The 24,788-nt window shown below is 40.9% G+C and overlaps 1 protein-coding gene across 7 annotated transcripts in view; it reads left to right on the top strand.

Moving 5' to 3' along the window:
* ZC3H12C (zinc finger CCCH-type containing 12C) overlaps window positions 1-24,788 on the top strand; it is a 48,960-nt gene that overhangs the window by 2,941 nt on the left and 21,231 nt on the right. For 5 of the 7 annotated variants that reach the window (XM_081199351.1, XM_081199350.1, XM_081199352.1 and 2 more), the window contains exon 2: window positions 4,430-4,592. The exons of 1 other annotated variant lie outside the window; for it this stretch is intronic. The gene's annotated coding sequence lies outside the window, so the exon portion shown is untranslated. Of the gene's footprint in view, window positions 1-4,429; window positions 4,593-19,597; window positions 19,836-24,788 lie in introns of those variants that run through there. One more of the 7 variants, XM_081199354.1, reaches the window with a different exon arrangement.

The following is a 24,788-nucleotide window of genomic DNA, read 5'->3' as shown; positions in this document are numbered from 1 at the left end:
TTACTCAACATAATTGGATAGTTTCTTTATTTGTCTTTTTTTACTTTCTTCTGTGCAGTAAAAACCCTTCAGATAGCTTCATTTGGAGCTCAAGGGACAGAATTTTATTTCTCCCAGTTCTGTTGTTGTTGGGAAAGTATATATCTAAGAGAACTTTTTAAAAATCAGCCCAGGGTTACTGTGGTTTTGTTTGTTCACAATCTGCATTGGGTCTTGGGATCTTGCAAGCATTTTCATAATTATATTAGCTATTACCGTAATTTTAGTTTTACAGATCTTGATACCTCATGTGGAATCCAGAAACAAGGCATCCAGATTTATTGTATATGCCTACCAGAATCAAACTGCTTTAAACAGGCGGTGAAGTAGCTGGGTGATTCATTGCAATCATGAGCAGATGGCAGAAATCTAAACAGGAGATCGATCTGGGTTTTTTGTGCTATCTGAGCATACAAGTAGACATGCATTACTTACTTAATTAGCCCTGTGGCACATGTATTTTTTCCCCTTTTCAGGATTGACTGCCCAGCTGTTGCATGTTTAGGTAGAGGCAAATGCTTTTAGAAAGTGTAAGGCTGAGCTAGATGAGCTTATTCTTTCACATACCTTATGAAATAAACTCTGTTTCCACTGATTCAACATCAGAGCTGGTTTGATGGATGAAAGTCAGTGTGGCGAATGGTGGTTTTGTAAGGTCAGTCAGTTTTTCTGCACCAAATATAACTACCCAAATACAATACAATCACTATCTTTCTTCATATTTACTGCCCTACCCCAAATCTACTTATATGGCCAACTATTGCCCAGTCTCAAATATTCCATTCTTGGGTAAGAGGATTGAGCTGGTGGTTGCTGAACAATTCCAGGCACGCCTGGAGGATGCAGACCATTTGGATCCCTTCCAATCGGGATTCAGGCTTCATCATGAGACTGAAACTGCCTTGGTCGCGCTGGTTGATAATCTCCGGTGGGCTAGGGATGAAGGTGAAAGCTGTTTCCTAGTTCTGCTGGATCTCTCAGTGGCCTTTGATACCATCGACTATAACACCCTTCTGGACCGTTTCGAGGAGCTGGGGGCACTGTTATACAGTGGTTCCGCTCCTTCCTCCTAGGCCATGTGCAGAAAGTGGTGGGGGGGATGAGTGTTCAGACCCCTGGGCTCTCACTTGTAGGGTGCCTCAGGGTTCTGTCCTCTCCCGCATGCTTTTTAACATCTATATGAAGCTGCTGGGAGAGATCATCGGGGATTTGGGCTGGGTGTTCATCAGTATGCGGATGATACCCAGCTCTACCTCTCTTTTAAATCAGAACCAGTGAAGGCGGTGAAGGTCCTGTGTGAGTGTCTGGAGGCAGTTGGAGGATGGATGACAGCTAACAGATTAAGGTTGAAGATAGAAGTACTGTTTTGGGGGGATAGGGGGAGGGCAGGTGTGGAGGACTCCCTGGTCCTGAATGGGGTTGCTGTGCCCCAGGTGTGCAGCCTGGGAGTTGTTTTGGACTCACAGCTGTCCATGGAGGCGCAGGTCAATTCTGTGTCCAAGCTCCATCTGGTACACTGGCTGAGACCCTACCTGCCCACAGACTGTCTCACTAGAGTGGTGCACGCTCTATCTCCTGCTTGCACTATTGCAATGCGCTCTACATGGGGCTACCTTTGAAGGTGACCCAGAAACTACAACTAATCCAGAATGCAGCAGCTAGACTGGTGACTGGGAGTGGCCGCCGAGACCATATAACACCAGTCCTGAAAGACCTACATTGGCTCCCAGTACATTTCCGAGCACAATTCAAAGTGTTGGTGCTGACCTTTAAAGCCCTAAATGGCTTCGACCCAGTATACTTGAAGGAGCATCTCCACCCACATTGTTCTGCCCGGACACTGAGGTCCAGCGCCAAGGGCCTTCTGCCGGTTCACTCACTGCGATAAGCCAAGTTACAGGGAACTAGGCAGAGGGCCTTCTTAGTAATGGCACCTTCCCTGTGGAATGCCCTCCCATCAAAAGTCAATATCTGACTTTTAAAAGACATCTAAAGGCAGCAGACCTGTTTAGAGATGTTTTTAATGCTTGATGTTTTATTGTATTTTTAATATTTTTTGCTGGAGGCCACCCAGAGTGGCTGGGGAAACCCAGCCAGATGGTCAGGGTATAAATAATAATAATAATGATGATGATGATTATTATTATTATTATAAAAAGCATTTTTGCATTTTGCTCCGGGGTGGGATCAACATGGGTCTCCACCTGTAGGGAAACAAATGACATTTCATTTGAGCCAGGAGTTGAAGGGTGTCAGTTTCTCCACGTGTCTGTTTTGGGTCACTGTGTTCAAACTTGTGATCATCCCTCCTGCCTCAAATTATAGTGTTACCTTGGTTCTCAAACTTAATCTGTTCTGGAAGTCCATTCCAAAACCAAAGCGTTCCAAAACCAAGTCGTCCTTACCCATAGAAAGTAATGCAAATCTGTTCCAGACTTTTAAAAGCAACCCCTAAAACAGCAATTTAACATGAATTTTACTATCTAACGAGACCACTGATTCATAAAATAAACAAGACAGTATTGTAGATGATAAAAAAAAATCTTACCTGCACTAATGATAGTCACTGTTTGGATGGGGAGCTTTTATCCCTTTCCACAGTCAACCAACCAACCAACCAACCAACCAACCAACCAATCGGTAGCTGAACAGGGTTCCACACAGTCACAAAAACAAATTAACCAAAAAAGCCTCAAAAACAAAAATGCAAAATAAACAGCAAAAACAAAAGCGCCAAACTTAATCCGTTCTGGAAGTCCATTTGACTTCCAAAATGTTCAAAAAACCGAGGCACAGCTTCTGATTGGTGCAGGTGCCCTGGAAACAATAGCCAACAGCCGCATCGGACATTCAGCTTCCGAAAAACGTTTGAAAACTGGAACACCTGCTTCCGGGTTTTCAGCGTTTGGGAACCAAGGTGCAACTGTACTGTTTCAGTAACTGCCTCAAATGTTTATCTGAATCTGCAACATGCAAGTATCCTCAGTGGTTAGAAATGTGATAGCTAAAGGGAAAGCCCATGGCTCGATAAGAGTATGCATATTATGCGTGCATGCAAGCATAAGACCTTGAGCATCATTGGATAGATCTTCCTGAGCCCTTCTGTCTCCAAGACTTTTTGAAGTCCTGCCAGAGAGGAGGAGCCATATATTCTGAGCCATATAGGCAGCTTCATATGTTCATCTGTAATATGGCCTGATCCTACGTGTACATTTTGAGGGTCTGGCAACTTAAAACTTGCAACCCTATCCCGATTGTGTTGGCTCAGAAGTCTCATCTGTCTCTCTGTTATAACCTGATGACCAGGTTGTGATTCTGCAATCCTAAACATGTTTGGCCACTGCTTATGTAATTGGGAATTGGCAAGTGATGATCAGTTCTTTAAACACTGCCTCTTTGGTTGCCCCAACCCAGTCAGATGGGCAAGGTACAATAAATCTTATTAAATTGTTGTTGTTGTTGTTGTTGTTGTTGTTTGGAAAAAATCCTTCTTATTCCCTGACATCTTCACTTTGTATAACATGGTGAAACTATAATATGTGAAACATATACCATATTTTTCACTCTATAAGACGCACCAGACCACAAGACTTGGAGGAGGAAAACAAGGGAAAAAAATATTCTGAATCTCAGAAGCCAGAACAGCAAGAGGGATCGCTGCACAATGAAAGCAGCAATCCCTCTTGCTGTTCTGGCTTCTGGGATAGCTGCGCAGCCTGCATTCGCTCCATAACACACACACATATTTCCCCTTACTTTTTAGGAGGAAAAAAGTGAGTCTTATAGAGCAAAAAATACGGTATTTCCCCAGATAGAGAGGAAAGGGCATGGGGCAAGGTTTTTCTTTTATTTATTGAAGTATACACACTTCACCCTAAAGACAAAAGGCTCCCAGGCTTACAAATATCAGTAATAAAAACCTGCCCTTGGGCTTCCAATCTAAAATACATGGCACAAGTGATTGGAAGGGAGGAGGAAAACAAAGCAAATCCAAGTACTAGCTCTTAGGGGGTTCCTGTATAAACAGAAAAAATCAAAGAGAGGAGGATCCAAAGTTGATGGACCCTCAGCTGAGCCAATGAAGAGGCCCTGCACTAGCTCCTCTCCCTCTGTTATAGCTCGATGGAATGGCTACATCAGAGTTAGTGTTTGAGGTGTAAGAACTTATTGTCCAGGATACTTGTTTTCTATTTTAAACTTTTTGATCAAGGCAAAAAACCATTGTGAAAGTTAAGTGGATTCGTACTTTGTGTCATCAAGGTTATTTTTATTTGCGGTAGAATTTCAATTTCCTCCCCTGCATAACTGAAGACGAAACCAAGGTATTTTGCATAAGCTTCAGCGAAAGCATATCAACTACCTTATTTCCTTGTGGTTTATTCTTTTACAGGAATATTCATATGCACAACCTACGCTGTGTTTTCCATATGGTGATCAGTAGCCCACATTTTCTCACAAGACGATTCTTGCAAGTTCAATGGGATGGAATTCCAGAGAACGAGATCCTAGCATCCAGTATGGTGGTCCGTTTGTCCTGAAATCCATTCAGCTAGGTAAGAACATCTGAGATGTGGCAGGAAGGGACCCATGCTGGTCTTGAAAAGCACTGTATGTGCAAAATTAATATGTAAATATAGCTGTGCTGGTGATGGGAAAAACCCAGTATCTTTGTGGTTTATACAGTGGTGATCTAAGTGGTTTAAGCCCTGAGTTGACAAGTATTTACAGCAGTGGGCCTGCTGTTTACCAAGATGCTTAAAAAATGCAATTAGTTATTCTGACTGTATTTTCTAATTCATTTTGGCAGTCCCTAATGTCAGCTGAATAGCTAGTCCTTCAGATGTTATTAGAAAAGATTTCTATATGAACCCAACAACTAAGAGCATGCAGAAAACAGCTCCATAAATAAATTCACCACAAGCATGTTGAGTTTTCTTTCTTTCATCCACAGCTCTTGGCTAGAACACACAACTGAGAACCGTTTCCTAACAAATGTGTGTATTTCTACTGTGATCAAGGGGCTGCGACTCAGTTGCTTTATAAATTCTAGAATTTCACTGGGTTACTTGTTAATTGTAATGCTTAGACTATTTAAGTAAAAATTAATGGTTCAGCTGAGTTGATGGAAACTATTATCATTTCTATTTAGTTCACAGAGAAACCAAATTTGATTGTTTATGTTGTTCGAAAGGGATATCTGTATAAGCAGGTGATGTTGGAAACTCAAACTATGGAGGATTTTGTGCTTTAAAGGATTTCAGTAGAATATGGGGAATTGAAAGAATTGTTTTCTGTTTCTTTGCAAGTAAAATTAATGCTCCAAATTTCTCCTTTTGGCACTTGCCTAAATCTAAATTTTCAGTAATGAGAAATGAATATGATTGATGGTTCCTTGAGACTAACCTTTTAGAAGCTTTCTATTGTAAAGAATTGGGGAAATAAATCTGACCACGAGAAAACATTCCAAAGTTTTTAAAGGGACAGTAATAACATAGGTCATATAAAATCTTCATTTATAGTCTACAAAGAAGCCTTAATCTCTTGTTAAGGCCCCAATTAAAGAGTCAGATTTCCTCCTTGAAATATGTCCAGAAGCCAGCTAGCAGCCAGTACAACAGAAAGTACATTAACATCCCAATCTTAGGCATGTCTACTTGTTATGTTTTACCTGAAATCCTTGAATGATAACTTAGGGCAGTCTGCTATCTTGGGTGTTAACACCTTAATGGAGAACATTTCCCATCATGTTGTTACTATCCTAAGTTGCAGAGTCATCTAGTCCATAAAGCTCTTTCAGTGCAATGCAGTGCATCTCTCACCATAAGGAAGGCATATTGAGCTCAGTTAACTTACTTCCAAGTAAACAAATACAGGATTGTAGCATTTTATGCTTCTGGGCATATTTGAAGTTGCTGCTTTTGCTTCTGCTGATGATAATGCTTATACCCATTGTATCAGGCATGGGGAACCTGTCCATGGACCAAATTACCCATGACAGGGGTCCTATTTGGCCTGCAAAGCTATTATAATTATGTTAGGTGTGGGGCAGGTAAAGCCTCAGCTGCAAAGCAACAATTGAGAGCCTTAAGCTGTGCTCCTGGTTGTTCCTCTAAAAGTTTGATGCCAAGTACAAGCCCTGTATGGGATCAACGCCGCTTAGGAAACCTCAGGTGGAGCAAACACTGTTGCAAAGGAAGTGCTTCACCCGACAGGCATTGTAGTATCAGGTGACTGCCAGATGGACTGCCCCACATCCTGTCAGCATGGCCTGAGGCAGCTGGACGCATGAGAATCCAGCCTGCCAAACGGATTCAGTTAAGCTCCCCTGAGTTCTATCTTAGGACAACCTTGCAAAAAACGCACACAAAATTACTAGCCTGCCTGCTGTCTGTCCTTTTTTAAAAACAAAGCAGGAAAGCAGAATACCACCTTGCAGAGAGCCAAATGTGTGCAGAAGTCAGTTAAGACAAGCATTTATGGAGACAAGGAACATGTGTTTTTTCAGACGCTTGCAAACACAGAGAGCCCCATAGAAAACATTGCACATGCTCTACTCGCAGGTGCATTCTGCCAAAACACGATTTACATAGGGGTATGCAATCCACAGGGACGCAGGTGGTGCTGTGGGTTAAACCACAGATCCTAGGACTTGCCGATCAGAAGGACAACGGTTCAAAGCCCCACAACGGGGGGGGGGGCTCCCGTTGCTCGGTCCCTGCTCCTGCCAACCTAGCAGTTCAAAAGCACGTCATAGGTACCGCTCCGGCAGGAAGGTAAACGGCATTTTCGTGCGCTGCTCTGGTTCGCCAGAAGCGGTTTAGTCATAACCCGGAAGCTGTACGCCGGCTCCCTCAGCCAATAAAGCGAGATGAGCGCCGCAACCCCAGAGTTGGCTACGACTAGACCAAATGGTCAGGGGTCCCTTTACCTTTACGCAATCCACAAGACATGATACAAAAGAAAGAAGATGGCCATATTCAACTACCCACTCACTAAATGACCACTGACACAAACCATAAGTAAAACCAGCTATGCTATGTAAACCAGGGGTTGAAACCAAAGTTTGAATTGGGTTTGCAAGCCATGGTTATGCAGAACCTCCCCCCCCTCCTTTTTTTTGTTTTGTTTGTAAATGGTGAATTTCATCTGGTTAAAAAAAGACACATTAATATTGGGAAGGGGGTGGAAGGGGAAATTGCTTTTGAGAGGGCAGGAGGGAGTGTGTGCAAAAGGCAGGTCCTCATTTTGCAGAACCACACCTTGACAAAAACCAGTTTTAGATTAGCTGCGAACCTGAATAAAGCCTAAAACAGACTGTTATTTGATAACGGGAAGCATTGGCTTGAATCCAGTGCCACGCTACATAATCGCCCCATCAGTGCAAGGAGTTCCACTTGTACAATGGGACTTTCCCCGTTCTCTCCCTGGGTGCACCAGGCATCCTCCCCAAACCTGCTCTGAAGGGCTTGGGGGAAACCCCAGAAGAGATTTAGGGGAAATGGACATCCTGAGCACTAGATTAGATACAAGCCATTATTAAACATTGGAGAGGGTGGCACAGCCCACTACAGACTGACTTCATATTTGATACTGATGCTGAACTCTTAACTTGGGATACTAAAAGAGACGGTTGTTTAGTGAAGTGTCTTGCAATGAGGTGGCAGTGCTATTATCTTAGCTTTCAGAAATATGACAGAAAAGGAATGCAATAGTTAGAAGTTTTAGATCAGAATCGAAGGAACTACCTGCAATATATTGCATATACCATTAGCTATAGCTCATTTACAGTTATATTTCATTTGCCTGTGAAAAAAGACAGCCCATCAGCTTCTGGTGATAAGTACTCTTAAAATCTTGATAAGATCTACACGCCATGCTGTTCATTTAGCACTTACAGTGTTTATCTCAGTGCAGCTGAAGAGCACTCAGAAATGTGTAGGTTTCTCCCATGGGTACAGAAAAATGGGTAAGTTTTTTTTTTAAAAAAACCCACTGAACTCCCCCTTCTTTTATAAGAAACAGCTTTTATTAACACTGGTCCACCAACCATCTGTTGATAGTCGGGATTGGTAGAGTAAAGAAACGCTTGAATGTCATCTCTCTGCAATGCAAGATGTTGTAAAAATTAATATATATTGATGTTAATTGAATTGCCATTTCTAGTTTTGGGGGAATGGTTTCCAAATGCATTTATCATTGTCAGGAAGCTGGCAAGTGTGAACTTTTTAAGAAGTACGGTTGAGTCGAGAACAGAAGAGAGAGGAATAGAAGGTGTACATAAATGCAAATATCTAATAAATATTCTGAATGTGATTTTGCGTGCTCAGTTTTCTGCAGAGAAACTTTGTGATGTGCTGACAGTAAACAGATTATTCAACAAGACAAGAAAGATTCCATGTAATCTTAAATATGTTGGGTAAATTGATCTTCAAATCAATTTTGGTTGAGATAATTTTTTGACTATTAGAAGCAGCATAAATACAATGCTAAAGCAGCAAAAATCAATTATCTAGGTCTTCAGGCAAAATTTGAATCAGAAAAAATTCTAATTTCCTACATTAATTGAGAATATTTTAGCATGTTTGACCATATTTAATAACGAGAACAAAAAAGCATATTAATTTTATGTGCTGTATAAGTTTCTGAAATATCTTCTCATAGCTAAAATAGTGAAACTGAAATATTTTCTGTATCCAATCAGTTCAGTTAGGAGTGCAGTCATGACCTCCCCATGTGAATGACTGAAGGGGTTATGAAGGTGTGTTGGTGATTTACTGCTGTCGTTGAGACAAGGGTTGCCCATTGGGGTTGTGGTGCCAGTCGCCTTGGATAGACGGGGTTCAAACCTCTGAAGACTCCGCAGCTACACCAAGCTGGATCTGGTATAGTGAAAATGACAAGAAAAAGTGCTTCTCCAAACTCCACTTAGGATTGCTCTGAAAGTGAACCTTGTATGGTTCGAGTGTTGTATTCAGACTTGTACATGGAAATTACTCATTTTGGAATGCTTGTAAAAAAAAATTAAAATATAGCATCTCAGTAGCATACACTACATTATTTAGATTTTAACAGCACAATCCAATGCATGTTAATTCACGAGCCAGTCCCACCGAGCTGAATGTTTTTGTGTTGTTGCCTACAGTCATAAATATATGATTTTGCATTCCTATTCATAAGAGAGGAAGAGAAAAGGACAGCTGGGATTGAGGGGAGAGAAGCCCTGACAGAAGTTGTGAGGTTTGAACACAAGTTGGCAGGGCAATGTCTGTGCATGTTTAAGTGGCGTACAAGAAATACTTTATTGAAGGGCTCTCACCCTAATTAATATACACTCTTCATATTCTATTTTGTGATGGAAAATAGCAGGATAAAGTTTGGGAATCTGAATAAATCAGCAGAGATTTTGCAGATGATCTATTATTTTCTTTAATAGAAACTGATCATTATGCATAAAGTAAACTTTAACAAAGAGGCTTTTTGTATAATCTCCCATTTATAGTCATTTGAAGTATTAGAATGGCAGGGGGCATATGTATAATTCAGAAAAATGTGCGTCTTCCCCACCACTTTAAGTCTGGGTTTGGTGAAGGTATTTCTAGACATCAGAAAGCTTAAATCTGAATTTATTTCAAAGGATATTTTCTACTCAAAAGTAAAAGTACATGTTGATTATAAAGGGTCACCGAATATATTTTTCACATTTGTTTGCTGAGGCGAGCTTACTTGGAGGAATGCCTTGACAGTTGTCTGACAGTTTTGCCCTGATCTAAAGGACTGACTTCGTATCTCATTGGACCTCTGAGACAACCCTTGGTTGAGAAATGGTCGCTGCTACATTTATAGAATGTAGAAACAGTAGGTTACAAGCAAACTGTAAACAGATCAAGACATTGGCAGGATTATTGTAAAAAAACATGCAGTTTCAAAAATGTATATAAGAGAATAGATGATTAAAAGAATAAGTTAAGGCAATTTGGAGTATGCAGGATAGGTCGAAAACAAATGTAAGGAAATGCAGAAAGGGGAAGGGAGTTGAAATTGAAAATGTTAAAATTATGGTTAAATAATGGTTGTAACGTACAGTGGTACCTCTGGATTCGAACGGGATCTGTTCCGGAGCCCCGTTCGCATCCTGAAGTAAACGTAAGACGCGACAGCGCGGGTCACGTTTCGCTGCTTCTGCGCATGCGCGCGATGTCATTTTGAGCGTCTGTGCATGCGCAAGCGCCGAAACCCGGAAGTAACGCGCTCCGTTACTTCCGGGTCGCCACGGAGCGCAACCCGAAAATATTTATGCTGAAGCTACTTCAACCCGAGGCATGACTGTATATAAATGAAAATTATAAATAAAAATAAACAATATATACTTTCACCAGTGTATGTTCAGAACAGGTCCAGCGTAGCAGACGGTGTGTTGAATTTTGGTTTGCTAGACCTTCCTTCAAAACTCAGCTCTTGCTGTGGGCTTGAACACTTACAAATATTATTGTAACATTATTACAAAGTGTTATTTTTTTTCCATGTTGAAATCTCTGTTTCCTGAACGAGCATCTATACTGATGGATATTGTAACCCTTAAAGTGATTAGTTTGCGCTAAATACGACTTCTACAACCTCAGATCATAACCTGAAACCTTAGACATGCTTTGCAGAATAATACTGGCGTAGAAACCCAGAGAGGCATTTGTTTGCCTATCCTTGTGCACATGTAAGCAATCAAAGTAAGATAAGGCTAAGGCTGCAAACTTATGCGCTCACTTTGAAGTATTTTCAAGTAAACAAGGCTAGGATTGGGGAATGTAAACGTCCAGAACTTTCAGTCAATAAAGTTTGGCACAGACAGCTCTGCCGCTACTATCAGGCCCTGCCAGTAGCAAGCACTAGAGCCTGAAATGGAGAGTTCTGAGAACTGAACAGGGGTGGAACAGTCAGGTTTTGGATTCTCTCAAGCCTGGTGCAGGTGCAAATAATCCCCCGCTCCATTGCAACCAGTGGCAAGAGGAGAATAAAGGGGGGTATCTCTGCATGATGGGGAGGAGGTAAGTCGTTATCCTCATTCTGTCCTGGCTAGTGCAAGCCAACAGGGCTTGGGATATGATGGAGAATCTGTATATGAACCCCTATGGACCCACATGTGTGGGTGAACAACAGAAGAACCGGCTGGATGCCTGGATTCAAAATGCAGGGCAAGCACACAGAGAGCCCCAGTATCAGGGTATTAACCTCATAAAAATAAGCAACACAGGACAGCATTGGGAATATAGGTTGTTAAGCCTTTTTAACCTGTTCAGCTGCACACAACAGCCAATCTCTTTCTACCTCTTGCAGCGAGCAAACCACACTGTTAAGTAAGTTTAAAATTCTTTACTTACAGATTCAAGATCTGTATCCTACATTGTTCCGTGCAACAGCAAGGATAATACAGGCAGAATAGCATTGGATAGAAAAGTCACTTCAAACATGCAGTCTGTGCTTGGGAATAAGCACAGACATGTCCTTCTCATGGCTTACATGATGCAGAGAGAAGAGAGAGAGGAAGGAGAAAGAAGCTTCACTTTCTCTCCAGAGGAGAGGGGGCATGATCTAACTATGTCTATCTAGCAAATACAACCATGTGGTTCTTAGCCACTTCATGCACTGACTAGAAATTATGCATAGTTATGTTTGCAGCCTCCTACCCTGTTCACCTCAAATTTGCCTTCAGGGAGAGACCTTCTGCAGCAAATGTGGCAGGAGGACATTAGGACAAGAGAGAATGGGAGTCATGGAAGCAGAATCCCATTGGATACAGCCAAATATTCTTTCTGCAACCAAAAGCAACTTAAGAATTTTAAAATATTTTTTCCACTAGTGATTTTGTTACATAGGTAAAACTCTCAGCCTTAATTACTGTTCAGCTCTTTGGGTTTTGCAAGCTTCCGTTAGATGGGCTTGAATAAGAAGTGTGCCTTCCTCCAACTAGAGGATGGTCGCAGAGGTGAACAGTAGTTTTGCCTCGGGGCCTGTTGATAAAAGCTGATGTCATAGAAAATCTAGCTCCCTGCATAATACTAAAAAGGCAGTGGGGCCAGGGAGGGGAGGGGAGGGGAGAGTATTAAGGTTTCTCCTAAGGCAATCTGCTCTGGCTATTGTGAGAAGCATAATATTGGATTAGATGTGAATGTTGCTTGTGCTGCGTTTGCAGTGCCACTTACTGAAATAATTGAAATCTACCAAGTGACACTTGCTGCTTTGCTTCTAGAGAGCAGGTTTGTGTCTTTCTCTGTGGTTGTTAAATTGTAAATTGATTTGGCGTGTCCCTCTTGTGTTAACTTTAAGATTCAGTCTTTGTCAAAAAACAACAACATGCGCGCCTAATAATTTAATCTAGGCCAAAACTTGCTTGTTTAAATACCTGGCGAGGCTTTTGACTGTTTTGCATGGAAATTTGAATTTGCTGGAAGTCCATTTGGCGACTGGCTGCCCAGTGTTCTCAACAGAGAATACAATTTGAATTCCTCACGCTATAAATTAAAAGCACACTGTTAAACATAAGGGTATTATCTAGAAACCATTTAACGCTGCCATATTTGTGTATAAATCAGATTAGCCCTGCTGAACTTGCTGAGACTTACTGATCCAATCCTAAAATTGTTGCAGCAACAAAGAATCACTTAAACTGGGGTCCATCAGCTGCTGCACCAGCAGTGTCACAAGCTGACGTCATAATATAAATGTTCTTCCTACATTGCCAATCAACTGGTGCAGCCTATAAGTAGGAACCCAAGTTGCTTATTTTCTCGTCATAACCTGCCATTATTTTTGGCGTCCACTTACCCCTCCCCTTGCAGTAATAATAAAAAGAACTGTGCCCCTCTGAGTTCTCTGCAATTCAGGAGATGGGAGGGATCTCTGCCTTTATGCTAGGCTGTTGCAGGAGGGAGGCAGCAAAGCACTGCTTGTACCTTTTGCAAAAGCCCAGCCCACAGACAGAGAAACCACTCCTTTCCTTTCCGTGTTCAAGTGCAGAGAAACTGTCCACCTCTTACCCAAGTTCTCTGCAGTAAATAGCGCAAATATCTCAACTCCCACATTCTCTAAGTGTTCAGGGAAGGGGCACTGGCCCAGGGTGCATGTGTGAGTGGTGGTCACTCAAACGACTTGTGGATACACATCCTTTTAGCAGTCTTCTAACTATGATTTGGGAGCGGGGGATATCAAGGGGCAGATAGCTTTGTAGAATGTGGGTCATGTGCGACTAAAGTTTCCACCTGGATTGTAAGCTATTTTCTATACCTACAAAACAGTTTGCTGCCTATAACTGTATTATCAGTGTCAGGCATTTAGATGTTTTACCATGTGTGTGCCTATGTGAAAAAATAGTTCCTGATGGCTCCTTTGGTGGAAATGCATTTCTCAGATACGACTGACAAGTGCCAGTATTTATACATGTTGGATCCCCCAACATATACACACAATCTTTATCATGATTAGAGAATGAAATAGCTAGTAACTATGATAGCTAAAAATGGAGGCCCACAATCATAGGCATGGAATCTCTAGGGACAAAAAACAACCAGTGCTGATCACTGACTTAATAGCCTCCTATGTTATCTGACTAGTAGCCATTCTCAGAGATGAATACTAGATTGAGTGGACCTTAGACTGAGTTATCAAATTCTTAGGTGGTGTATTAAAATCTTTATTATTCTTATACTTACATCCCAATGTAATTCAGGACAGAAGATGCAAGCTGATGTATATATTTTTCAGTTTCTTTGTTTTGTCTGATTGTCCCAGGAAAAACAAACAGAGGAGAATCTCTGGTCCCTTGCAGAAGTGTGCATATCCACTCTGCAGGCCACTTTTCCCGATGACCTGGAGTAACCTCTTGCATTTCAGCATTGTGTTTTAAATATAGCAGTGGGATAATGGCTAGACTGCTCAGTTTGCTGGATCGGAAGGCTTTGGTGCAGAACTGGAGCTTTCTTTGTTCCATCTGCTCTGTGTACTTTCTGGTAATGCCATTATACCCTGCCACCAATGTGACAAGAGACCCACATTGTTTCCTGCTTAGGTTTCTTTGTTGTCCTTGATGTTTCCAGTAGGAAATCTAGTATACTAGTTAAAACTCTTAACATGAACGCTTTTACAGCATGATTTAATAAAATTGCACTAACATTTGTGTGTGTGTGTGTTGGCCAATGTCCAGGATCTCTCTAGGAAGAATTTAGAAATGACTCAGAGAAAGCTATCAAGACACATCTAAATAATATAGTAGCAATATGGTTTGTTAACTTTGTCATATGCGCGAGTGTGCTGATTGTAAATCACCCACCCACATACTGCTCAGTTAAGATGTTACAGTACCCAATTGGAGAACCATGTTGTGGAGATCATGAAGCATGTGCTTTCTCTCCTTCCTCCCCTTTCGTGTGAAAGTTCATTGTTGTTTCCATGGCTTGTGTTAATCTTCGTTTCCTGCAACACCTGACTCAAAACGAAACAGCGGTATGTGTTAGCTTTAGAATTTCCTCCCAATCATGGTTTGAATTGGGCTTGAAACCATACTTTTGATGCAGCCTCATTTAGCCCTTCAGTGTAGCTTGCACAGTTTAGATGTCATGGCAAAGTATAGTTATCACGAACCATGGAGGAAGGGGAAAGGCAGGATGCATGAGCCTGCATGCATATCTGTAATCTCCAGCCTGTAGTTGCAAGATTTTATATTGCTTTGCACAAAAGGAGCCACTGGCTGAAACGTTCCGAATTTGATCCAACATGGCATTACATACCCAAAGGCAATAAAAATGTTGAACTATGAACTGCTTCTTTCCTTCTGATTTCCTCAATTTGCAATTCCTGGGATCTTGAAGAGCTGGGACTGAAATCCCGTTTGGAAGTTTGGGCTCATCTTGTAATGGGCTTATACCATCCAACCATTTAGTTAATTGACAAAGGGAGTGGAACAAGCAATTGGAGGCATGACTGAGATCTTATAAGCCTCACCATCAAGGCCAGCGGTCACCAGAGCAGGATCAAGCATGTCCATTGCTGAATGGGAAATACAGTTTCCTGTGCAGCCTTGTGTTCAGGGAATTGGAGAGGGACCATAGCTTAGCGGTAGGGTGCATACTTCGCAGGCATACGGTCCCAGGTTCAGTCCCCACCATCTTTAGTTAAAAAGGTAATTGATTAGCCTGTGGCACAAAAGACACTAATGAGAGTCACTGTATGGCAACAGTGGGTTGGGTCACTGGTCTTCAGCCTTGATCCAAGGTGGGTCTCCAAATTCATGTTTGGGTTAAGAGTGGGTTCTGGGTCTGAAAAGTTAGAAGTTTACTGTTCTATGCAGAAAATTGGTCTTCAAAGCTACTGTTACTATCCAGTCATTTCTGCCTCTCATAAAGTAAATTTGCTTGGGGTAGGATGGGCAGGAAGGCAGAGGGTGAAATCTCCTGGGCCTTTGTCTCACTGGGCTTTTAAAGAGCCCTTAAACAGACCCTGAGTTGCTGTTTGTTTGTTTGGAAAGTAATGCTAATTAGAAGGTAAATCAAGGGGAGCTCATCACTAGAATAATCTTGTGAACTATGATTGTTTTAGAATGAAGCATTTGGAATCCTGTAACTGAAGTGCTTTTAGAACCACCACCACTCCAGTAGTTATTAGAGTTGCATGACAAACATTTCCAGTAACTTAAATCAAGCATAAATAAATAAAGCTATATTTTAATTTATTTTTGTAAAAGATACATAATCTCTGCAAAATGCTGTTTACAAGAGTCCTGTGGCATCTTAAAGATGCATATATTTATTGTCACATTAAGATGCAGTGGTCTAGAGCCCAGTCTGTAAGATGCAATGAATCAGATATGCACACGTGTGGAATAATAGTAAAAGGAATGATTTCTGTGCATGATTAACTTTGTATTCAATCTATACAAGGATGAATGTGTGTAAATATATTTCATTGAGTCTTTAAGTATACTCCCAGAGGTAGTGTATGTATATAAAAATGCAATCTAATTTTATTTTATTTTTTAAAGTATACTCCCAGATGTCTTTGCAGCTGACAAGATTTATTCATTATATTTCTGTCAAGCCTTTTCTTCAAGGAGCTCAAGATGGTTCTCCCCCCTCCCCATTTTATCTTCAACCCTGGGAGGTAGGTTAGACTGGAAGATGGTGAGGGACCCAAGGTCACCAGTGTGATTCAGAGCTGAGCAAGGATTCGAACCCACTCTCGCAGGTCTAACCACTATGCTTGTCTGTCAGCCTTTCCATCACGCCAAAGTAAGCAGTTCATCAATTTTATGTTATTTTAAGTACGGTACTTCTTCCCTCGCTCCCCTTGAATATAATTCCCAGGGTGGTTTTCAATAATTTAAACACCACAAAATATAGGCAAAAAGAATAACAATGGCCCAGATTCAGCTGACCCAGCGCACTAGCAGAGGGCAGTGTAAGAGCTTCTGCTAGCACAGTAGGGCTCCCCCCCCCCGCCGCCCACGCCAAGCACCCACAGCTCCCTCAAATTCATAGAATTGGAAGGGACCCTGGAAGTCATCTAGTCCAACCCTCTGCAATACAGGGATCTCAGCTAGATCATGCATGACAGATGGCCATCCAACCTCTGCTTAAAAACTCCCAAGAAAGCAGAGTCCACAACCTCCCAAAGGAGACTGTTCCACAGTTGAACAGCTCTTACTGTCAGAAAGTTCTTCCTGATGTTTAGTCGGGATCTGATTTCTTGTAACTTGAATCCGTTGGTTCAAGTCCAAGAGAAAACAAGTTTGCTTCATCCTCTGTGTGACAGCCCTTCAGTTTAGGAAGATGACTATCATCTCTCTCCTCAGTCTTCTCTTTTCCAGGCTAAACATACCCAGCTCCTTCATCTGTTCCTCGTAGGGCTTGGTTTCCAGACCCTTGATCATCTTGGTTGCTCTCCTCTGCACTCATTCCAGCTTGTCAATATCCTTCTTAAATTGTGGTGCCCAGAACTGGACACAGTATTCAAGGTGTGGTCTGACCAAGGCAGAATAGAGTGGTACTATTACTTCCCTTTATCTGGACACAATGCAGATAGAATGCAGCCTAGAATAGCATTAGCTTCTTTTACTGCTGCACCACACTGTTGAATCATGTTAAGCTTGTTGTCTACTAAGGCCCCTAGATCCTTTTCACATGTACCATTGGCAATCCAGGTGGCCCCCATCTTATATTTGTGCATCTGGTTCTTCCTTCCTTAGTGTAGAACCTTACATTTGTGCCCACTGAAATAAATTTTGTTAGTTTTGGCCCAATCTCTTAAGGATATCTTGAATCCTGATTCTGTCTTCTGTGGCATTGGCTACCCCCCCCCCCCCCGGTTTGGTGTCATCTGCAAATTTGATGAGCATCCCCTCAATTCCTGCATCCAAGTCTTTTGTAAAGATGTTGAACAACAATGAGCCCGGGAAAGAACCCTGTGATACCCTAAGAAGCAGAATTGCTTGCAGTAATGGAACCTGCAAAAGACCGTGATATTGAATTCCTCCCAATAACTGGATATGCTGCATTTTCTCAGGTGCAAAACACACTTCCTTTAGTTTCTAAGAGCACTGTTGAACTGTTCTGTTGTTCACACGCTGCACACATGGAGAGGTGCGCAGCCCTATGAAAAGCAACTAGAAACAGCTACACCAGAACAGTGATTCTGCTAGGACAAAGTTTTTGCAGCTAGGTAAAACAGACTGGGATCCCTCATTTCACCTACAGATGTTTTTAATACGCTTAACATTATCCAATACCAGTAACTGAGGTAGTCTAAATACCACAGCAGGGACTGATTAGCTTTTTCAGATCACTGCCTTTATTTGCTGTTTGCAAAGAAGCTTAATCCAGTGCTGGCGACCAGGCTTCCTGCTGTGGTTTGAGGTAGTATTCTCTTATTCTTTGTATCCATAGTGGCAGAAATTAGAGAGGGGGACTCCTGCTCCTGATTGAAAACCTCCAAATAGTGAATGACAGTCTCAGGATCTGGGCGATTTTCTTTTCCTGGATCATTTAAAATATATTGGTTGGTTAGTTGTGAATTTGTTCACTGCCACCACTACTACCAGAGAGAGTACATACAGCAGTGCCTATAGAATGGATTCTGAAGTTTAAGATCTATAACTGTGAAGAAATGGAAGAGTTGCATATATGCATTGTATATGCAATAATTCATATTTTTATTTTGAATTTTTTATGATTTAACATTTAACTGATTTTAATGAACCGGACCTCACAGTAAAAAAATATATCATTTTATCTTTCAGTTAAGCACCAATCATTATTTTTCTGTTAATCTCCTATGCCTGCAGGAATAAGCAAAAGGTTATTTACAATTTTCAGAATTCATCTCTCTGTAGCATAGTGTCTTCTTAAATCCTATGCAGGAGGGTAAACTACAAGGTTCTTTAGAACAAAACTCCCCTTGAAGGAGTTGCTGTATTTGTCATTGCCCTTGTCATTCACACGTTCTGAATGTCAAAAACGAGTAGACGGTCACATCAAAACAGCATGTTGAATTTTGACTGTTATTTCTCTTACAGGCAGAGAGGATTTTAACCAACGGTGCCCTTCCATTTACGAACGGTACTTCTGTCATCAAAGGCGGGGGTAATTTTTGCAAATTCCCACTTCTCCTCGCAGCCCCCTGTGCAAGCCCTCCATCTTTTCCATAAGGTTTGGGGACCCACGGGAGGTGGTGAGGGGAAGAGGGAATAAGCAAAAAATTGCCTCTTTCCTCCTTCCGCTGTCTGAAACCTCCCCTGGATCAAATTGGAGGAGACAATGTTGGATAAAACCCATTAAATGTTATGAAGCCCACTAAGCAAACTCACTGTAGTATTATCTCCCCCTCCTCGAATATTTCTTTATTTCCACATGCTGTTAGAAATTTCCCAACATAGAGACTGCAAAAAGTGGCGCTTGGTTTTCACGTTTGTCAGCTCCTGGTTCCATTGCTACTCAGATGCACCTAGCCCCTTGTGCGTTGCAGTTATGTAGGCTTTTCAAGAAACCACAGAAACAAATGCTTCAGGAAATCGAACACTAATTCCGCACGTAAATACTCTGAGTGCTTTTCCCACTGCCTGTTTGAGTTTACTTTTACTTTTTTACTTTCTTTTCTTTTTTTAAGCCGGAGAAGAATGCAGGTATAATTGTGCCGCTGTTCTGGGTACTGTTGCGCTCCCCCTCCCCCAATAATAGAAGCGAAAAGTCCTTTATGATCGGCGTGGGCTGTGTTTTTTGTTTTGAGCTCTTCTAGTCGAACCTTGCAACTTTTACTATATAAAAAATAATTCCCTTTCTTTGTTTCGTGAATTAGAAACAATGAGGAAAAGCTGAAGTCTGCCCAGGCCAGGTGTTTCTTGTTGGCAGCCTGCTCCCTAATGACTCTGCCTCTCATACAGCAGCTGCCTGCTAGTCTCTTTTGTATGGCCTATTGTTGCTGCACACCCCTCGTTAATACACATGCTGCCCGGGGCAGACCCTGAGAATGACATCAACTTGCTTCTCTTAGAAACCTACAAACCTGACGTAGGGTGGGGAGGCTTTTCCTTGCATCTGCCTGGCCAACTAATTGTCAGCCTTTCCTGGCCTCCGATTGGTTGCTGTTCTGCTCGGTAATAGGTTAAGCAAAGACATTGCTATTCCATCTGGTCAACCATTCATTGTTCTGCTTGCCTGCCTGGAAGTTTGCAGCTGAAATCGTGTTAAGGAGTTGCTTCTGGACCTGCTGCAAAAAAAATAATATTGCCCGCCTCAATATCTCTGTACTTTCCAGTTAACGTAAGTATTTGGACTTGTCTTTGCCAGGGATTAAACGCTTTTACTCCTTTTGACCCATCAGTATGTTCCTAAATAAAAGAAGCATAATATGTGTAAGGGATTTTTTTTTGGGGGGGAGCTGTAAAAGCTGCAATCCCCCCTTCAAAAAAATTGGCATTTAAAAAATGTGTTATTTTAAATCTCATTCATTCAAGTGAAGAAATGTAAGAGAAACAAGAGTGACACATTACCAGAAGCTTGTACATAGCTAATGGGCAATAAAAAAATTTCATTAGAAGTGAATTTGATTATTTTTTTGGTAGCATTTTGCTGACTCGATAAACATTATCCTTAGTAAAAATGAGCAGCTGGAAGAACACCAGTTACCTGTGTTGAAAGGATGGTTTTGTGATAAATTAAATTAACCTTCATGTGACAACATAAATTATTTTATGGTCAAAGAATTTAGTCCAGCTTCATGAAGGTGCAGGGAGGATGTAGAGTATGTGTATGTGTAAGTGTCATATATATAGTGTGTGTGTGTGTGTGTTGATTTTTTTCAGGTGGTTTTGATTTGCTGTTCAGGCTGTTTTATATTTTGGGCTCAGATACTAGGCTGAAGAACACTTTTAACACTTTAATCTTTGAGCCAATGCCAGAGTTCCTCGGGGGGGGGGGGGAGAGATATCTTTCTGGGAGGGGACACCTGAAAGGGTTAAAAAGAGTTTGCATTTCTACCAAATGCCCTATTGTGTGAACATATGCATAAGTCTATTGAAAGTTTTCAGAAGATGGGCAGGCCACCAGTTGCTGGTCTCCTGCAGTTCCAGTAGACATCTGTTGCCCTAGAGCATTAACCAATCTGTTCAACGGGACATCCTTCCTTTGTTAGAGTGAGAGCTGTTGTCTGCATCACTCTCTGAAATACAATGGTAATTAAATACATAAAGTCCTGCAGCAGATATTTATTACATATTTATTATTTTGATTTGCATTGTTACAATGTCTTGGCTATTTTAATCATGCATAACCTGAGCGATCCCTCCTTTCCCCAGCAAAACATGTCATTTAAAGTATACTAATATTCTTAGCGTTGTTGATTAGTGGGAACATTTACTACTGAAAAGCAATAGACAAGCCAGGCAGTTATGGCACATATATCCATGAACTTACTTGATGTTGTTACTTTCCAACATACTGATTAGCACTTGCCTTTCTTGACTCAAGAGGCAAAAATGTAAATAAAACCTGGTAACTGGGCTTAAATTTTAAGTAATCATTTTAGTGCACATCCCTGTGAATTCAAGTCAGGATTTCAGTTAATCCCAATAAGGCCACTTTCAAGACATGACTGGACAAGTGCTCCCCCTCTTTTCAGTATATGGGTAATTGACCCCACTGCATTCATTTGTGACTTAAGGTTTCATTGGAGGCAATGTACATACATATATATCACAGAATGCATCAGAAATTGTTTCCAAAGACTAACATCTTGTGGATGTGCAGCTGCAAATTTCTTGTGTAAAGTTACAGCTGCAGATTTCTTGGAAGAGATAAAATACACAGCTGTGGAATAGAGATGTACCAGTGGGATTGCTGTTTGGGAAATAGAAGCCATGGCATCATTAAGTTTTATTTGCAGTGGACTCTCAATAGATAACTACCTTAAGGCTATAATACTTAGCACTTCCTAGTAAATCCCATTGAAATCAGTGGAGCATACTTCTGAGTAAACATGTGCAGGCTTCTGCTGCACAAAAAGGGGTTGTTCTTAATGTCTGAATAAAATGCTATGCTTTTCTATTTGTGTTGGTTTGTTAGCTGTTAATCAGTACTTATCTCCTCAAAAAAATGTTCCGAAGTGTCTGAGTACAAGCATGTTGTCCATTACATTTCCTTAAGTTCTGTTGTCAAATGTGTTACTAGTATGACTTTGAGGTATATTAAGCGTACAGTTGCACGTTAATTATAAAAAGCCCTCTTTGTAATGCCTGGGTGGAGATATATGACTTGTATGCAATGGCTGAATTTGTAAATGCCATGCTCTTTCCTCATTTAGTAGCCATTTCACATTGTCTTAGAAAGTTTCCGAACGCTGAAAATTCCAGTGAAAGTTTATTTCTAAAATAGGCTTTTCTGGTCCGCATCTCTTAACTGACTTTACTCTGGATCAGATGAAAAATGCTTACACCTTAAATGGGTTGCAATGGAAACCAATGGTAGTTGCTTCCAGGTGATGTTATTTTCAGTGCCCAGGAAGCATTTTGCAGCGCATGGGTTTGGCGAGTGAGCCATTATCTCAGTGTATTACTATTGCGATACATGAGCCAACCTAAACTTTTTTCCAGCCAATCTTAAAAGTGTTGCCCATTAAATATACTTCCTCCAGTCAGAGCAGATTGCAGGGTTTATGGAACAATGATGTCGGAGCTTCCAGATTGGTTTGGCAGCTGCATTGTTCTCCGAGGGTATACCAGACGCACTTAAGTCCCCGTCTTTTTTTTGTAGGCTTTGTTCATACCAAATTATTCTTGCACTCTGCTAGCATTCATGATGGCTTGTTAAAGGAGTGCATCCTAGCAACGAAAGGCTGGTTGCTAAGCAACATAGCTTTCCATAGGTTTTTCTTGTTTAAGATACTTTTTGGTGGTAGTTTTATGAAGGCCGCCAAAGTGTGGGTTTTGAACTGTATTCTTTCATTAGGATACTGTTGTGATTTGTTAGTGGCGATGGGGCTACGAGTGAATTGCAGCAGTTAGTAAATCACAACGTTGTTCAGCTCGGCTTCCTGAATTCACCATGTATTTGTACTGCAGCACTGTCTGAATGAACATGGAGATCGTTATTTTTATAAAATCAAGCCTGTTAGGGCTTACTAACATTGATATCCTCTTAACAGGTATTACTGCAGTTGTGCATCCATTAAACAAAATTAAGAATTCCAAGAAAATGGAAAAAAGTTATTTTTGTAAGATTAAAACAGATTGGACAGTAAAAATGCTTTTGTCTTTTTAAATGAGAAACTGTATATTTAGGATGGAAAACTTTGCTTTAGGTATATTAACTTTTGCTTTAGGTATATTAACTTTGCATCATGATGCAGCTTTTAGAACTAATTTTTAAAAGCTAGTGAGAAGCACCTATGACTTTGAGAGGAGAGGGGACAAAGAAATATTGGGGGTAAAAATGAATTCTGAAATGAGAACAAATTGTGCATCTTGTTAACTTTAACCAAATCAATATTTTAATTATAACTGTTTGGATCCCCCCCTTAAAAAAATCCTCTAAATTACATAGATTGTTAGTCCTTTGGGGACAGAAATGTATGGTGGTTTAAAAATTACTGTTACCCATCCTGAGTTTTCAGAAGATGGGCTATACCTTTAAAAATATGTCATCCTTTGGAACTCATTTTTAGACAGCAATTTCCTAACTTTGTGTTATGATAATAAAAATATATTTCTTCTCTATTATTGGCCTCAATCCACAGGCTGTTGTATGTGACGATTTCCTGTGCCAAACAGATGGTAGGTACTATCAAGCACGGAAGTGTTAGTCACCTGTTGAGGAGAGAGGGAGTTCCTGGAATAAGTACTGTTGCCCTTGCTCTCTCACTCACTCACACTAATATATATATATATAGAGAGAGAGAGAGAGAGAGAGCTCTGGTTACAAGGATTTTCTCCACACAGCACATGGGACTTCATCTGGAAGAGTATTCACCAAGTCCAAACTTCCTTTGCACTTATTGCCATTTCTGGATTGAGACAGATGTCTTTAAAGCATTTCTTTTATCTAAATGTTCAGCCACATAAATGGCATTATACGTTTAAACAGGGTCCATTTTAAAGCAATCAGTGTGCATAGATGCTTGTGTATTCAAACATCCCACCCGTTGTATCAGGTGGGATGGGCACACGGTGTCTTGATGTCTGCAGTCCTGTTCCATCTTGTGTACAGAGTTGAAGCCTTTTGTTGACTACTTGCTAAAATAAATGAAGATTTCACAGCAGCTCTTGGAATTGCAGCCTTCTTAACCACTGGTTTAGCTTTATTCCCAAATATTCCCTGCTTGAAGTGCTGTAGGCTTAGACTTCCTGGTGTGTTTAAATCATCAAATGTTGACTTACTGCGGAAGGCAGTATTTTTCTGACAGTGGTAATTGTTCTGCTTTTGTATTAGAATTCTTACTTAAAAACAAACAAACCATTTTTTTTAAAAAAAATACAGGTAAAATGTCTTGTTTCCTTGCTTTGTGGCGTCAGACTTCTGGAATTTTGTGAACACTTGGCATCCTTGATATTCCACCTGTAGTTTTGCCTGCTCTACTCTTGTGCCTCTTGTTTTCTCCTGCACCATAGTCTAGATCTTGTCAGTTAATATAGCATGAATGCTTGAAATAACTTCAACACTCCATAAAAACTAAGAGCAGACAATTGATGAACATCCTGGGTTTTGCTCCTAAGAATCTTGGCCGGACACTGGAAATTGGTATAATTCACATCCATATCAGAAGATTTATAGAAAATGCTAAATAGGAAAAAATGGGTGAGGTAGACTCCCAGCTTATTTATAGATGAGAGTGATATAGTGTGCCAGAGTTCCTAACCTGAATGGTGGTAAACATTGAATGTCACATATTTGCAGTCCTGTAATGGCAGTTAAAACTGTGTGACGGGAATTGATATGACTTGATAATAACTCAGACAAGCACTGAAAATTCATATTTGCCGATAAATATGTATTTGGACATTTATGCTGCACTATAATAATCTAAATGTTTAGTAAATTCTGTCTCACTGGTAATATGTCGTAAGGATTTTGAGTCCTCTTGATTTAAAGTACAGTATGATTGAGCTGTCTCATTGTTGAAACAAAAGAGCTTTATTGACTTGGGGCCTTGACATCTGCTTGAAAACCTTTACAAGGGTCAAAGGCCAGCACTAGTTTGGCCAAACTCATTTTGGAACCTTG

This window comes from Podarcis bocagei, assembly GCF_964188305.1.
Source record: "Podarcis bocagei genome assembly, chromosome: 6".
Taxonomy (NCBI): domain Eukaryota; kingdom Metazoa; phylum Chordata; class Lepidosauria; order Squamata; family Lacertidae; genus Podarcis; species Podarcis bocagei.
Note: the sequence above shows the minus strand (reverse complement) of the source record. Positions and strands in the feature narration are given on the sequence as shown.